The sequence below is a fragment of the Pteropus medius genome, unplaced genomic scaffold, assembly GCF_902729225.1.
Source record: "Pteropus medius unplaced genomic scaffold, Ma_sr-lr_union100, whole genome shotgun sequence".
In the NCBI taxonomy this organism is placed as follows: Eukaryota; Metazoa; Chordata; class Mammalia; order Chiroptera; family Pteropodidae; genus Pteropus; species Pteropus medius.
This window is the reverse complement of record NW_024347791.1, coordinates 11,446,564-11,462,693: the sequence shown is the minus strand read 5'-3', so window position 1 is coordinate 11,462,693 and position 16,130 is coordinate 11,446,564.

Genomic DNA, 16,130 nt, shown 5'->3' with positions numbered 1-16,130 from the left:
AACCCCAGGCTTTGGTGGCATTTTGGACAAGATACTATTAAGTCCCTTATGCCTCACTTTTCTTATCTTTAAAATGGGAGTAACAAAAGGGGTTTTGTGAGTATTAAGTGGGATATAATACACATAACATGATTAAAACAGTACCTGACTCTTAGCAAATACCATTGAAATGTCTGCTTTTGTTATCTGCTAGAATTGTGCCTATACAAGAAAACCGTTAGAATTCATGACAGTCATTTGTGCTTTAATCAATAAAATTCTCTTTCTAGCGCTTCTTGTGGCTGGGTGGGGCCATGTTTCTATCTCTGGCATATAAACTAGTCAAATGAATTAGAGTATTTAAATGGCAATGTGAGAGTCTCCAGAGCACCCTTTCACCTCTGTCGTGGCAGCTAGAAATGTTTGTTATGGTGGAGCCTGGAGGACTGGAGCGATGAAAGTGAGCAGAGCCTCTCTGCTGTCCTGAGATAAATTACATGAGCAAAAGAAAATCTTTGTTGTTTTAAGCCATTGGCACTTGGGGGAGTATTTATCATATGGCATAAACCTGCCTATTCTGAATAATGCAGAAAGCAAGGCAGTTATCTAGATATTTTAATGAAATAATATTCTCTATTCAAGTAAATGACATTTTTAGAAATACCCAAAGTGGGATAATACCAGTAAAAAATAATTTAAAGAATGCTAACTAGGTCAGCGATGTCCTCAAATGTCTTTCTTGTCTCAGCCTTTCCTTTGGTGTCTGAAATTTCCTCCTGAAGGTATTTTTGGGAATCGTTCTCGAGTTATCTCCTTAAATAAGGCATAAAACCCTAGGAGAAGTAATAAATAAATCATCAAATCTTTACACTTCAAGTGTATGTGTTTATCAAATCCATACACAGGAGGAATCAGGGCAGCACAGGAATTATGTTGGGAGATGAACTTGGAAGATCCTCCTGATGTATAATGCAGAAAAGAATTTTGTATATCGGGGAAATGATGGAGACTATTTAATTATGGAAGTAATTATCTGAGATACATCCTCATCCAACTAAGTCTCCACGTATCTGATAACTCTGTAAGAACTGCTGTAAGTACAGCCTTTGTGACCAGCTCAAGGCAACTTAGTAAGTTATTACAAAGCTCATGTCTGACTCCACTCTACCCTGCTGTTCCTTTGCCAATTCTAAGGCAAGGAGCCAAGAATGATTAGAGAGAAAGAGGCAACAAAGCAGTCAAACAGAAAGGAGAAGAAAGGAGGACCAGAGAGGTGGAAAGTGAATCCCTTCCTGAGGATGAATCTCACTCCTGTTAATGGGTTACATCAGTGAACACTATACTCCTTTTTTTTACTTAGGTTTATTTCTCTTATTTATCATTGGGAAGATCTTAACTATGTTCTTGACTCCTAGCCCTGCCACTTAGTAGCTATTTCAATTTGGGCAATTTACTTAACATCTTCATGCTTTAGGGTCTTTCTCTGTAAAATTACAATAGGGGTTACTGTTAGAATTAAATAAGTGAATATCAAGTGCTTGGCTCATGGTGCACAGCATGCATACAATCACTGCTAACTGTGATCATTATTTCTTTAATTTCATTTTTTATTCTAATGGGGCTTTTTTTTTTTTGCCAGATTATCCCCAAAACAATGTATTGTCTCTGTATGAAAGAATGTATGAAAATTAGTCATGGGAGATTTTCCAAGTCAAGGAGGGTAAGTCACCATGTATCTTATAACTCTGTAAGAAATGCCAAGGTAACATGTCAGTTGCTCGCCTAAACAGTTGCTAGGTTTTAAATCTTCCATCTAGTTAACTGCATACTCCTCTGACAATTGAAGATCGTACTTGAGCTGGGCCCAATGCAAAGGAGTACCTTAGCTTGTTTTCAGTGAGTCTGGAAAACTTGAATTGTTTTCTTCTCTACATAAAAAAACCAAAATGCTCCACCAATTTATTTTTTACTGCAAGACAAGAAAGCTCCTATATCCTTTCACTGTTGCAATAGCATTGTGTTGTTGCTGTTGCTGCTAAGGAATGAAATGAGGATAAGAATGTGTCCAAAATTAGACCAGAGAGAAGTGTCAAGTTGATAAAAGGTGATAAAAAAAATTGAGCTAGGAGAAATTTGAAGACAGATTGATAATCACCAAAAGACAGAAAGCATCCTCTCTGCCTTAGGACTCCCAGAATCCCTGGAAAGCAGATCCAGTACACTGCAATTACTTGCAGGAGGGACTCAAGTTATTTTATTTGGACATAAAAGAAGAGAGTGAGTTCAGAAACTAAGGACTTTAGGACTACACTGTGGAGCCATTTGTCATGAAGGTCATGTGTTGTCCTGTCCCTTGACAAAGCCATAAGAACAACAGAGTTTTACTCTGAAACTATTGAAATTGAAATTTAGGTAACTTTGAAACTTTGGGAGAGGTATTCTCATGTATTTCTATAGTCATATTTCTGTAAACTCTGCCACAGTATGATATTTGAATTGCATTTACTTAAAACTGCTGTCCTTTTCCATTCTGAGTAATTTTTGAGTCTTTCCTCCCCTGGTATCATATGGCATTGAGGTGGGGATGGGGTTCATTCAGTGTACGAACATTTGCTAAACATTCATTCAGCAAAATGTGGCACCTTGGCATAGTGAATATTTTAAGCTGAAGGAGTTTGAGCAAAGGGCAGAAGCAAAGAGGTTAGTCTGACCTTCCCCCACCCTCTTTCCCGAAAACAGGTCATAAAACCCTCATGTGAAAGGTACCCTCCTTATACCTGGAGGAAAGGAACAACCTCATCTCTGAAAACAAAAGGAAATGGAGAAGAATCCTAACAAACAGGCCTTGCTAATTTTCTCCCAGTTTACTACACTTAACCTCATACTCTTTAATCTATCATAGTCTTCCACCACTGTCCACTTTTCTTTGAATCTAGCATAAAATATTCTCTGTAAGAAATGCCAAGGTAACATGTCAGTTTCTTTGGGTCTTCATTTCCTTATGAAGGTATCTGCGTCATAAAAAACTTTTGTTAAGTAAATTCATATGGCTTTCTCCTGTCTTTGTCAGTTTAATTTTCAGATCCAGCAAGGGAAACTAACAAGGTTGAAAAAACTTTTTCCTTTCCTACAATGGCCATGGGCACTTTTGGGATCCAGCTGTAGGGAAGCTGAGTTGGGGATATATTTAGTTTGCCTGTGTTGGGTTATATTCATGTGGTTCATAATCACTTCCACAGCATAGAGAAGCCATCACTTTCAGGAACCTTTCTACCCACCTCCCTACCAGGCATCATGTGTCAGAAGTGAGGGGTCAGGTTACATGGGGATAATAATGCACTTGATATTATCTAAAGTACATAGTAGTAAGAAGAAACAAGGTTTAAAGCACTGGAATCAGAAGTTAACCTATTGAAAATTCTTCCAATGATCACATATGGAAAATTGTAAGCAGAGTGTTCTTCACACCTAGTCAGAATAGAAGTTCTCTTCCATTAAGAATATACCCCACTAATGTAGCATAAATATGCAAGAATTTTTTTAATAAAAATTATAGGATTATGTAATTGATAATTCCTTTGTAAGGCACAAACCTGTAGTAGTCCTACAAAAAGTAAGTATATCTGTGCAGAAGGTTGCATGTCTATGCATCTTAATTATCAATAATTTAAAAAAACAAAATTTGATCGACCCTGTAAAGGAAAGATTGAATTACATTTCTATTCTCTTCAATAAAAATTACAGGGTCATTTTCATGAAACAAAGTGACCAAAAAATATTAGGACATTACAGAAAAATGTCAAAAGTTAATATTTGGGGGGTTTTGGTCTGTTGCTATTATTGTAATATTCGCAATTTTTTTAAAAAATTATATTTTGCTGTGATTCCTTTTCTCATTCTAAATATTCACAATTTATTTCTAATTTTGTATTATTTTCCTTAAAGAAGATGTCTCAAATCGTATAAGCTTCAGGTCCCACAAAGCCTAAGTCTGCCCCTGAGTAGGAGGTAAAGACATGAGTTAAAAGACTTACTTTCATTTCTCCAGTTACAACTTTGAGACTGTTTCCTTTTCTGTGCCCGATAGAAATGGCTAAATGATGCCCTTTTTCTTTCAAATGTGTTGCTGTTGAAGAAAATGAAATTAATAAAATTAAATCAAAAGGAGAATCTAAGACTCCTGTTTGAAATGAAAACTAATTACTGATCTTGAAACAGAACCACAAGAGGTTTTGTGTGTATGTGTATTATTTAATGCAAAGGGTAATTTTTAAGGACACAAATCATTCATAGATGTAGATAGGCAAATGTATATTTATGATTGCTTGTGGTTCTGTTTTGAAACCAATAATATTTTAATTTCATATTGAAAATAATGAATGGCAATGTGTTCGAAATATAATTGGCCAGTTCCTGCAATACACACTGGAAAGATAGGCAATGCATTCTGTTGGTTCTGCTCAGCCACGTTTGTTATTTTTATCAGTTTACTCTTCAGGTCTCTACAAATGAGTGAGTAACTTTCGAGAAATATAAAATAAAAGAAACCTACATGTAGTAGCTAAAAAACCAAGTCATTAATCTTATTTTTCATTCTAGGAAATATAAGTCATTATCATTGATAAAAATACCTGAACTGTATGAGATAATATCTTCACCCTGAATTGATCATTTCAAGCCAAAACAAAGACTTTTAATAGCTTACTTAGATTATCAGTGAGTAAACACCATCTGTTTAAAATATCACAAAAAATAAAAAGGGTTCTTCTAAAGCTCCAGGTATAAAACCATGGCCAAGGTGTTCAGTCAAGGTACATTGGGTGTTTTTTTTTCTACTCATTGCTGTATTCCTGGGCAGACCTGGCATACCGCGGGTGCTCAATAAAGAGAGCTCACCTTGTGATTGTATAACAACCACTGAAGTATATTACAGTTTATATGAATTATCCCCCAAATGGTGTTATGTTCAACCTATGGGACCAAACTTGGTGGCTCTGAAAACTATTTGCTAAGTGAATGAATGAAATATGGTGAGAGCCTTCCATTTGTCATTCATGTACCAGGCACTGAAGATAGGCAAAGGAATAAGACTGTCTCCTAATTGAAAGTACTCCTCAATTAGCAGAGAGGGGCTGATCAATTAGACTGTAACAAAACATTACACCTGCTAATGTAGAGATGTAAAAATTTCCATGGTAGGGATTAAATCAGCCTAAGGAGGTTGAGTAATCTTCTCAGAGGCAATGATATTTGACTTAGGTAAAGGATTTTGCTAGACAAAAAAAGAGAAGAAAAGGAATTATCAAGGAGAGAACAAGTCTGAATCAAAACCTGTAGTTATAAAGAGATTAGAAACTAGTATGTAGTGAGTGTGGTGTGGTTCAGGTGTAGAAATTAACAGAAGTGGCAGGAGATAGAGCTAGAAAGGTTGGCTCTAAAATGTAAAGGAACTGTAATCTCATTCATCTCTGAAATCCTCAAACAAGCAAATACAGTGCCTAATGTGTAACCAGTGCTCAGATGCTTAGTACGATGGAAGGGTGCATGCAAAACCTAAACAAACTTATTCAGCTTAGCTCAACACTGTTACAATAAGTAAAAATGTTAAATAGTTATCTAATGTTAATGAATTTCTTTCTATAATGCTCAGAAAATAATTTTCCCACCAATACTTTGAAATACATACACCTTTGATTTGTATGTCAGTTAACCTGACTTGCTGGAAGACTTTGTCCTACATTAATAATAGATCCTCAATAAAACTACGGCAAATGTAACACGCCCCCTTGTGAGAATTTGTATTGGATATATACATATATATATATATTTTGCTAATATCTAAAAAGGAATGATCCTCTCTCATTTTAAATCTTGTTACAACATAAAAAATAAACTCTCAGATTCTTCTACCTCAATAATAATCTTAAATATACTAATTAGAAGGCAGATATTGGCCAAGTGAATAAAAATACACAACCAAACTGTATGCTGTTTACAAAAAACTCACTTTAAATTCAATGACATAGGTAAGTTGAAAGTAGGACAAGAAAAGATATACCATGCAAACATCAATCAAAGCAACAACAAGAGCAAGAATGGCTCTATTAACACTGATAAATTAACTTCAAATGTAAATAAAATTACATCAGGCATAAGGGGCATTACAAAATGATAAAAAGAACCAATCAACCAAGGAGACATAACTATCTTAAATGTATATGCAACAAAAATGTAGACTCAAAACACATTAACAAAAGCTGTTAGGAAGCTGAAAGGATAGACAGGTCTACAGTTACAACACCCTCCACCCTAAGAAACTGACAGAACTACTAGACAGAAAACCAACTAGGATATAGAAGAACTGAAAACAATCAACCAACAAGATCTAATTGATATATACAGAATACTCCACCCAGCAACAACAGAATACACATTCTCCCCGACTCTAAACATTTATGGACTATTTACCAAGATTGACCATATTCTGGGCCATGAAACAAACCTCAATGAATTTCAAATAATTGAAATTGTGCAGTGTATATTTTCTGACATAAATGAAATCAAACTATAAATCAACAGCAGGAAGACAATCAGAAGAACACTTAGATCTTAAACAAAATAGTTCTAAATAATTCCTATGTCACAGAAGAAGCCTCAAAGAAAATAAAAATAACAATTGAATTAATATGAATATATCAAAATATATGGGATGTATCTATTGCAATGCTGAAAGGAAAATTTATATTACTAATTGTTTAATTTAGAAAAGAGTAAAGTTCTAAAATCATTCATCTAAGTTACTACTACAAGAGCTAGGGGAAAAAAAAACTAGAAAAAAATTAAGCCCAAAGCAAGCAGAAGGAAGGAAATAATAAGTTAAGAGCAGATACCAATGAACTTGAAAATGGAAAAACAATGGAGAAAATCAACAAAGGGGGAGAAAAGCTCATTCCCTAAAAAAATGAAAACAATTAATAACTTTCCAGCAAGATTGACAACTATAGAAAAAGACACAAATCAGTGATATTAAGAATAAAACAAGGGATATCACTACAGATCCTGTAGCCATTAGAAGGAATACTATGAACAACTTAATACTCATAAATTTGACAGTTTAGAAGAAACAATTTCTCAAAAAACACAAACTAGCAAAACTCAAGCAAGATGAAATAGATAACCTGAATAGTCCTATAACAATTAAAGATATTTAATATGTCATTAAATATCTCCTGAGGAGAAATCTCCAGGTCCATCTGGTTTCACTGGAGAATTGTATCAAATATTTAAAGAATTAATATGAATTTTACACAATGTCTTCCAGAAAACAGAAGAGGAGATAATACTTCCCAACTCATTTTATGAGGTCATTATTACAATGTACCAAAACCAGACAAAGACAATATAAAAAAGAAAAATAATAAGCCAATATATGTCATAAACTTAGAAGCCCAAATCCTCAACAATATAAAATCAAATCCAACAATATCCAAGGATTATATACCATGACCAAATGGGACCTATTCCAGCTATTCAAGGTTGGTTCAACATTTGAAAATCAATCAATGTAAACTATTATGTCAACCAGATAAAGAAAAAGAATATGACCATATCAATTGAAATAGGAAAAGCACTTCATAGAATCCAACACTCATTTATGATAAAAAAGAAAACTCTCAGCAAATTTGAAATAAAGGAAAACATCTCAACTTGATATAGAACAACTACAAAAATTCTGCAGCTCACTTAATGCTTAATGATGAACAGCTAAATGCTTCTCCTGTAAAATTAGGAACAGGGCAAGGATGTCCACTCTCAGTTTTATTCAAAAGAAGACTGGATATTCCGGAAAGTGAAATAAGGCAAGAAAGGGAAATAAAAGGCATATTTATTGGAAAAGAAAAAATAAAATTGTCCATATTTGAACAATTTGACTATGTAGAAAATCTTAAAGAATACTAAAAAACTTCTAAAATTAATAGGTGAGGTCAGTTAAGTCTCAGGATGCAAGACCAACACACAAAAATCATTAATATTTTTATATACTAACAAAGAATACATGGAAAGCAAAATTAAAAATATACATCCATTTATAATCATTTTAAATAAAGTAAGATATTTATATAGGTATGAACTTAAAAGATGTGCAAGATTTTATGCTGAAAATTACAAAATACTGATTTTTTAAAAAAAAATCAAAGAACATCTAATTAAATGGAGAGACAGATGTGTTCATGCATTAGAAGACTCAGCATAGAAATGATATTTATTCTCCTTAAATTAACCTACATGTTTAATGCAATTCCCATCAAAATCCCAGCAAGATATTTTGTAGACATATACAAGCCCATTCTAAAATTTACTTGGATGACACAGACCCTATAATAGTTAAAATGTTAAAAAAAAGAATAAAGTGAGAGGAATCATTGTAACTGATTTCAAGACTCATTATTTAACTATAGAATAGAGAATTCAGAAATAGATCCAACAAATAAATCCAACTGATTTTTGACAAAGGTGCAGAAGCAATTCAAAAGACAAAGGATAGCCTTTTCGACAAATGATGCTAAAGCAATTGGATGGCCGTAGGCAAAAGGAAAAGAAAGAAAGGAAAAAAGAAAAAAACAAACAAACACGTTAACCTAAACCTCACTTCTAATATAAAAGTTAACTCAAAGTGGATTGTGATCTCAAAATGCAGAACTATAAAACTTTTAGGAAAAAAACCGCACACACATACACAGGAAAAAATATCTTTGGGACACAGGACTAGGAAGGACTAGAATAAAAGTTCTTGAGCCTGACACTAAAAGTATAAAGCCTTAAAGGAAAAATTGACAAATTGGATTTCATCAAAATTAAAAACTTTGTTTCTGCAGAAAAGCTCTATGAGGAAGATATAAAGACAAACTACAGATTGTCAGAAAATATTTGCCAACAATTTGTGTAATAAAGGACTAGTATCTAAAATATATAAAGAACTCTCAAAACTCAACAGTAAAAAAAAAATTTGATCAAAAAAGTGTCAAAACAGGAATAGATACTTTCCCCCAAAGGATAGACAGATGGCAAATAAGCACATGAAAAGATGTTCAACATCATAGCCTTAGGGAAATGCAAATTAAGACCATGATGAGATATCACTACATACCTACTGAAATCACTAGAATAAAAATTAGTGAGAACATCAAATGCTAGTGAAAATGCAGAGAAATTGGATTATTCATATGTTGCTGGTGAAAATGTAAAATGGTACAGTCTCTCTAGAAAAGAGTTTGGCAGTTTCTTATAAAGCTAAACATGCAACTACCATAAGACCCAGTAATTGCACTCCTGGATGTTTATTGCAAAGCAATGAAGACATGTTCACACAAAACCATCTATACTAATGTTCATAGCAACTTTATTCATATGTGCAAGAATCTGGCAACAACTCAGATGTCCTTCAGTGGGTGAACTGTGGTACATTCATACTTTGGAATACTATTCAGCAATAAAAAATTATTAATACATGCAATAACGTGGGTGAACTTTGAGGGAATTACACTGAGTAAAAAAAGTGAGTGAAGGAAAAAAATGGCGTAGATGATAGAGGCTCTACTCATCCTCTGGCAACTAAATCAAAGTTGTGACGGAAACAAGGAGCAAGTAGCAAGGAAAAATCACCTGGGATTTTGATGAACAAGCCATACAACTAGGGAGAAATCCATGAAAGCACCCTACAATGGCAGATGGGGTGAGGACATGGGGCTGCCGGGTCTCGAGCAGCTGAGTAAGACAGAGGCTGCGGCAGTGGCAGACGCCTCTTAAAGGGGCCGCATCCACAAACAGATTTTCGTGGTGACAGACCTGCTCACTCAGAGCATGAGTGCCAGTTCAGCTGCGCACAGGGATCACCAGGGAGTTACAGGGAGACATTGTCAGAGTGAGGGCCTAGACAAGACTCACTCTGTACAGAAGTTCCGACAGTATCCATTGTTCCCTGTTGAGCCCTCCCCACTCTCAGTGCATGGACACAGCGCCGCCATAGCCATGATATCATCATACTGGATAACAGAGGTCACTCTGCCCAGAGGCTTCCCTGAAACCCCGCCTCCCCAAACTTGTGGCCCCACCCAAGCCACATCCATGTGTGTCCTCAGCTAGTCAGGTGCTCCTTGCTGAGCAGCATCTAGACTCACATTGGAGCCAGCTGGCCTCAGTTTCTGGTGTGACCTTTAGAGACAACTATAAGTGTGGCATCTGTGGATTGCTTGCTGAATTTTAACAGGTGGCTCCGGAGGGGTAGAGGCCTGGACTAAGTTTGGCCTGAAGCTGAACCCCTCTCAGGACTGTGCCACTGGACACTTACTTCACAAATCTACACTAATAAGACCAGGAGACTTAAGAGCTTTTCTTAGTACATAGAAACAGACATAGAAAGGCAGCCAAAATGAGAAGATAAAGAAGCGGAAACCATATGAGAGAAGAGAACAGAGATCCAGATATAAAGGAGTCAAATAATCTAACATGCAGAGTTCAGAACACTGGTTATAAAGATGGGAAGTGTAGATAAATTCAGTGAAAACTTCAACAAAGATAAAAAACATAAAAATAGAAATGGAAATTATAAAAAGGAACCAGTCTGAAATAAAGAATACATTATCTGAGATGAGAAGTATCTTAAATGGAATAAACAAAGGAATAAACAAAATGAATAAAGAAAAGGATCAAATGACCTATCTGGATGATGGGAAAGCCAAGGACACTCATTCAGAATGGCAAGAAAAAAGATGCCAAGACTGTAAAATAATTTAAGAAGCATATGGGACACTATTAAGGGTCCAAATATCCATCTGATCAGCATACCTGAAGAAAATCAAGATGTTGAACAGCTATTTGAAGAAATAATAATGGAAAACTTCTCTAACCTGGTGAAGGAAATGGACATAAAACCCCAGGAAACTCAGAGAATTCCAAAAATCAGGGATCCAAAGAGGCCCATACCAAGACACATCATAATTAAAATGCCAAAGGTTAAATACAAAGAAAGAATATTAAAAGCAGCAAGAGAAAAACATATAATTAACTATAAGGAACACACATAAGACTGGCAGTTGATTTCTCAAAAGAAACTATGCAGGACAGAAGGGCTTGGCAAAAAATATTTGACATGATGAAGACCCAGGATCTACAAGCAAGAATACTTTATTCAGCAAAGCTATCATTTAGAGTTGAAGGACAGATAAAGAGCTTTCCAAACAAAAATAAGCTAAAGAAATTGATCACCACCAAGACAGTATTACAGGAAATGTTCGAGGGACTTCTTTAAGAAGAAAAAACATGTATCAAAAACAGAAATAAAGAATGGTAACAACTACATTCCTATCAATAAGTACCTCAAATGGAGAAGAAATAAGTGCTCCAACCAAAAGATAGAGTGGCTGAAAGGATAAAAAAAACATGTCCCCTACATATGCTGCCTATAAGAGGTTCACTTCAGATTAAAAGGCACACACAGACTAAAAGGAAGGGGATGGAAAAAGATATTGCTTTGACGGACATAGAAAGTATTTAAGCCAGATAGAGAAAGGTAAACACTATATGATTTCACTTATATGCAGAATCTAAGGAATAAAAATAACAAATTAATAAAAATCAGACTCACAAATATAATGGACAATTTGGCGATGGCCAGAGGGGAGCGGGGATTGTGGGGCTGGAAGAATGGGGTGAGGGGTTAAAGAAGTACAAATTAGTAGCCGATGGATGGTCACAGGGATAGGGAGCATGGCATAGGGAATGCAGTTAGCATTAATACATTGGCTAGGTAGAGGGTCAGGAAGGGAGGGAGCAAATGAGGGGATCATTTTATGAATTATATAGATATCTAACCAATGTACTGTAGAGTTGAAACTAATTAAAATATTTAAAAAAAAATGAATACCAAATGATTAGGATTTAATGATTCTATTTATATACATTATGAGTCTATTTATATAACATTCTTGAAATGGCAAAGTTGTATAGATGAGAGAAAGATTAGTGGTTGCCAGTGGTTAGTTGCAAAGATGGCATGGGGTTAGGTATGTAGGTGTATTTCTATAAAAGAGCAACATGAGGGATCCTTGTGGTGATGAAACTGTTCTCTGTCTCTACTGTGTCAATGTTAATGTCTCGTTTGCAGTATTGTACTGTAGGGTTGCAGGATGTTCCCATTGGGGAAATCAGGCAAAGGATGCACAGAATCTCTCTGTATTCTTTCTTATAACTGCATATGAATCTATGATGATCTCAAAATAAAAAATTTAATTAAGCAATTATAGAAAATAATAAACCTTTGGGTGATGGTAAAGGTAGGGACAGAACTAAATGACCTCTTAGGAGCTTTCCAATTTTCACAAATCATTTTCCCCACTTTTAATGATGCCTAGAGTGGTCACCTTGTATCTTCTCCAAGGAGAGATTCCTTTTCCCCATTCCCAGTGTAACCTATGACCTATGACCAGTGCTGGGCAGAAGCTGGTGCAGTCACTGAAGAGCTCTATGGTCTTGGACCCCTCATTTTTTCTTGCTGGGTCTCTGTGATTCAGCTGTAATATAAGAAGTCTTAGAGATATCTAGAGACCCTTTAATTTCAAAATTCTAGAATTCCAATCTGTTTCTTTTGTATTTAGTTTCCACAACAACGGAAGCAGGAAAATAATGGCAAATTCTTAGGCCTTTCTGTATCGGCTCTATCTCTGCTAACTTGTGTTTGATTCTCAGTCTGCTCTTATACCACTCGACTCAGGCCCTTTTTCCAAATTACCATCTGCCAAAAGAGTAATAATGTAGTTGTGAGTATTGAAAACTAAAATTCGAGTTCTGAAAAGAAAAGCAAAAGCAAATCACGGTCTTTACATAACATTAAGCTACCCCTTGAGACACAGAAGGCTTGTCAGTACATATATGGGATCGCTTCCTACTTGGATTTTCATTGTGAAAATAAAACAGTCTCAGCTCAGATGGAAGTTGGATGACAACCACCTGTGTTAAGTGGGCTGGAAGAAAATTGCTGTGTCATTACTACCTGTTGTACCTCTTATTCCCATGATCAGCATGACTGACTTTTACTTTACTGACTTTTTAAAATATACTAAATTATTTCATAAAACCATCCAGGAGATGCTGTGTCTGCAGGGAATTAGCGAGAGCAAGCTGGCCACTGGTTGGATTCTACTGCGTCTATCGATCAAACCCCTGTTATGGTCTGGGCACAGCTCCAGAAAGCCAGGGAGGGAAACTGTCAGGGGGCAGAGACTGTGGGACAAAGAAAGAGGCAGAGAAAAAGGAAGAGAGAGAGATGAGCTTCGACCCCTGAATGAACATCACCTCATGATCTACTGACAATAAACCTACTCAGATATCAACATAATTTTATATTTCATTGGTACAAAGCTCCCAAAGTGTTTAGTGCCCATATGGTCTTTATTATTTTCCCCAGGAGTCTCAAGTTTCAAAAGATTATTTTTCAAATCAATAAACTGCATTGATTAAATAATACTTTCATTCTCCAGTTTGAATTAAACAACAATGTATAATTGCAGGCCATTTCTGGTAAGCACCAGTGTTAACAGATAAAGCTGATGAAAGTCATATCAAAAGGAAAGAAACGTGTTAATTTATTCACTTCTGCAGTCCTATCACCGGTAAATATAAAATTTCCATTTTTTTTTTTTTTAAATAATGAAATGAATATGAGAACCACTAGTTAAGAAGCACGGGATTCTTCTAGAAATGTTCTTTGGCACAGGACACTCACAATAATAAAATCACAGCTCAGAGCCTTGAACATGAGATGCTTAATATAAACGTTTCTGGAGTGTTTGAAATAGTTCAGATGTTAGTTCAAATCCCAGACCCACTATTTACCTCTTGTGTCACCAAGGGACTCAGCCTCTGTAAATTTTAATGTCCTAATCTACAAAATAGAAATGCTTATATCTCTGTCTTATAATAGATACTTAAAAAATTATAGCGAAGCCTACTGGATGATCAAGAGTAAAAATAACAAAAGAGATCCCAAAACAGATACCTCTGGAGTTAGGTGGAGTTAGTCAAACGTTTTTGTTTTCTTTTTAGGAAACTTTTTACATGTATTCTCCCTTCATTTCCGTCTTATTCTGTTTTTCCTTTCTAGAACTAGTGGTAAAAGTTGGGGCATAAAGGAAAGGACAGAAGCAAAAGGCAGGAAAGAGGAAGCTGTTGAAAAAAAGTTATCTACATAAATAAGGACTGCTCGGGATACTTTGAAATATCACATTCTCTTGTTCTTTTCTTTTTAGATTACATGATTCTCACTTTTTCACTGCTTTCTCATTGTGCCAAGCTAACAAGCATCTTTTCTGATTTTATACAGGGCAACAATAAGCCTAGTTAAAAATACTTCTCTCCTCTCATATCTCCTTGCAGATTAAACCAGAACTAGCAGTAAAATCTTGAGGTTTAACGCTAGTTGTGCAGTTAGAATATGCAGGCAAGTCTTTCACATGGTCCTCAGTTCTGGCCAATGAGATTTAATCAAATACTTATCAGAGGCACCTAAGAGAAAAGCAAGCAATTTTTTCCTGTCTAAAGAATAGGTAAGCACCTTTTGCCCTTCACTACTCCCATACTTTTTTACTTCCAGGAAATGCCTAGAAATGGAAGAGCCATTTTGTGGGAAAAAAAGAGAGACAAACAAGGATGGGGGAGCAGGGTTTGGATTACATGTAGCTGATGTAATCGTATTGGATATTCCTGTATAGCCTGATTCCAAGTCCCCTACACTATGTGGATGGCTTTCTTAGAGCCTTTCACACCCCAGAAGCACTCAGACCCAAGAACAATGCTCCCGCCATGGCTGACGCCCAGAGGGCTGAAGAAATCTCTAAATCTGTCTTGTAAAGCTCTTGTTTACGTCATCTCCGATGCTTAAACTGCACGTATCAGTTTCTCTACAGAATTCATACTTTACCATTCACTACTCATCCTTTTTTCCATGTTCAAGCTCAAATATATTCAACCTATTTTCTATATTATAGCTTCTTTTTTCTATATTCGAGCACTTTAAATCATACAAATAACTCCTAAATTACTTTTTTCTCATCTTGGCTATAACCTACAAGGCTACAAAGACACAACAGTGATCGATCCTTGGGAATGCAGCTATTTTCTCTGAGGAAGAGAAATCTCTTTCAGGATCATTCAGAAAGACTTGTCTGCAACTGAATGATATTAAACCTTGAGACTTCACTATTATTTTCTAGTTTGACTTAATCAGTGGACTCTAAGACTTTCTCACACCACCCCACTAATGACAGACTACTCCCTAGATCTCCAACAGTAGCTTTTCTTTTCTTAGGGAGTCTTTATTTTTTAATAAAGCTAATGTTCATACTCCACTGACAGTTCGAAAGCTCGAACTGCCTGAACTGTGTAAAAATTTAGAAAATTGCTAAGCTTCATTAGTTTTTATATGACTTAACTCTAAGTTCAGGTTCCCACAGAAGCAGAGCCTAAAGCATGCCAGCCTTCTTCAAACGTGTAAGCACTTTTACCTGTGCCTAGAGGGGAGGCAAGAGGGCAGTGCCATGTGGTCCTGATAGTGATGTCAATCACAGTGCCCATCCCAGGATATAGGGGATGTGACCATGAGACCACCAGGAAGGTAAGCAGGAAGTTGAGCAGAATGCAACCAGAGCCAAGCATTCCATGGCCCTATCCGTAGCAAGCTTGGGAACCCCTGCTCTGACAACTCCAGAATGGTTCTGGTCCCTTTCCTTCCTATGCCTGGTTGTTCAGCTTCTCTACAAATTCTATGAGTTACCCAGGGGCTTTCCAGTATATTTCCTGCCACCACTGCCCGTTTTGTCGTCTTAAGATAGTCAGAGTCTTTTCCTTCCCCTTGTAAACAGAAAAAAGTTGAGGAGGAAGAAAAAGGAATCAAATTAAAATAAAAACTTCCAGTATTCTGCCTTTTGTGACTGAATCTAATTATCCTTAAAAAAATAAATGAAAAAGATGGCTTAGCATTCCTAGAAATGTCAGTGGAGTATGAACATTAGCTTAACTGGACAGCTGATCCATTATTATTGGTGGTGGTAGTATTATTATTATTAATATTATTATTACTATAATTATTATTCAGCTGG